Source organism: Orbicella franksi, unplaced genomic scaffold (genome assembly GCF_964199315.1).
Source record: "Orbicella franksi unplaced genomic scaffold, jaOrbFran1.1 SCAFFOLD_280, whole genome shotgun sequence".
NCBI classification, from domain to species: domain Eukaryota; kingdom Metazoa; phylum Cnidaria; class Anthozoa; order Scleractinia; family Merulinidae; genus Orbicella; species Orbicella franksi.
Window position 1 is genome coordinate 30001 of NW_027670515.1, and position 2067 is coordinate 32067.

General features: G+C 46.9%; 1 pseudogene; it reads left to right on the plus strand.

The window, feature by feature from the left end:
- Positions 1–1424: 1424 nt before the first annotated feature.
- On the plus strand, positions 1425–2067 carry LOC145472379 (small subunit ribosomal RNA; annotated as a pseudogene; the record flags this gene model as incomplete).

The window sequence follows — 2067 nt, forward strand, 5'->3', positions numbered from 1 at the left end:
AACTCGAGCTGGCCAATTGTTTCCCGCAAAAAGTTTTGAAAATGGTGAAAATCTTAAGGGTGCTTATAGAATAGGGGACCGACGCCCAGTTTTAAGATAGTGTAGCTCACCCCCCTTAACGATGATGTGACAGCGCGAAACTTGGCGCCTGCACGTAACTCGAGCTGGCCAATCGTTTCCCGCAAAAAGTTTTGAAAATGGTGAAAACCTTAAGGGTGCTTATAGAATAGGGGGACCGACGCCCAGTTTTAAGATAGTGTAGAACACCCCCTTAACGATGATGTGACAGCGCCAAACTTGGTGCCTGCACGTAACTCGAGCTGGCCAATTGTTTCCCGCAAAAAGTTTTGAAAATGGTGAAAATCTTAAGGGTGCTTATAGAATAGGGGGACCGACGCCCAGTTTTAAGATAGTGTAGCTCACCCCCCTTAACGATGATGTGACAGCGCGAAACTTGGCGCCTGCACGCAATTCGAGCTGGCCAATCGTTTCCCGCAAAAAGTTTTGAAAATGGTGAAAACCTTAAGGGTGCTTATAGAATAGGGGGACCGACGCCCAGTTTTAAGATAGTGTAGAACACCCCCTTAACGATGATGTGACAGCGCCAAACTTAGCGCCTGCACGTGACTCGAGCTGGCCAATAGTTTCCTGCAAAAAGTTTTGAAAAAGTGTAAAATCCCAATTTTGCGCTCTTTAGGGTGTGGTCTTTGAGCTTCGGGTTTTCGTCAGAAAATTTCGGCAATCATCGGTCATCTTCGTGGAAATCTCTTCGTTTTCGTAACTCTGACATGGTGACGCATGTTTGGAATGCCATGGGGAGCGCTTTGGAGCAGTTTTGAAAAATCGAAATTTTCGAAATTTTTCTAAGTGTCTAAACTTGGTTGGGGGAATAGACGGTTTCGGGTTATAATGTAGGGCAGGCATCGGGAAAGACCGAAAGAGCAATTGAGCTGTATCGGTCCGTAACAGTAAGCCCTGCTCGGTAATGTGTTCTCGGGTACGAAAGGAGGGTATTTGGAGGAAAAAGGAGCAAAGTCGACTAAACTTGCTCGGTCGGTAGCATGAAATGACTGAACTTGTAGCCAAGTTGTCTCGGTGTGGACAACGAGAGAACGGATGGATGTTGTACCTGATGGCCTTTGGCCAAGAATAGCGGCTTAGATTCGGAAGAATCATTCTTCCCCAATGTATCTTGTCGGCATTCCGTGGACTTGGCTGTCTCACTGGTATGCCGGAAGCTTACTAGGGTGAAGCAGTGGAAAGACGTGGCAAAGAGAGAACGGGTTTCCCTCGGACAGGGTCGAACGCCTCGTGCGTCTTCCATGGCCGGGAGGATTCCCAGTGCAGCTTGACGGTGGAATGCCAGCCTCCTTTCAAAGGAAGCAGACGCAAAAGGGTTCCCGCCGGGTTCCCTGAGGGATAGCTACCTGGTTGATCCTGCCAGTAGTCATATGCTTGTCTCAAAGATTAAGCCATGCATGTCTAAGTATAAGCACTTGTACTGTGAAACTGCGAATGGCTCATTAAATCAGTTATCGTTTATTTGATTGTACCATTACTACTTGGATAACCGTAGTAATTCTAGAGCTAATACATGCGAAAAGTCCCGACTTCTGGAAGGGATGTATTTATTAGATTAAAAACCAATGCGGGTTCTGCCCGGTTCTTTGGTGATTCATAGTAACTGATCGAATCGCACGGCCTTGAGCTGGCGATGTTTCATTCAAATTTCTGCCCTATCAACTGTCGATGGTAAGGTAGTGGCTTACCATGGTTGCAACGGGTGACGGAGAATTAGGGTTCGATTCCGGAGAGGGAGCCTGAGAAACGGCTACCACATCCAAGGAAGGCAGCAGGCGCGCAAATTACCCAATCCTGACTCAGGGAGGTAGTGACAAGAAATAACAATACAGGGCTTTTCCAAGTCTTGTAATTGGAATGAGTACAACTTAAATCCTTTAACGAGGATCCATTGGAGGGCAAGTCTGGTGCCAGCAGCCGCGGTAATTCCAGCTCCAATAGCGTATATTAAAGTTGTTGCAGTTAAAAAGCTCGTAGTTGGATTTC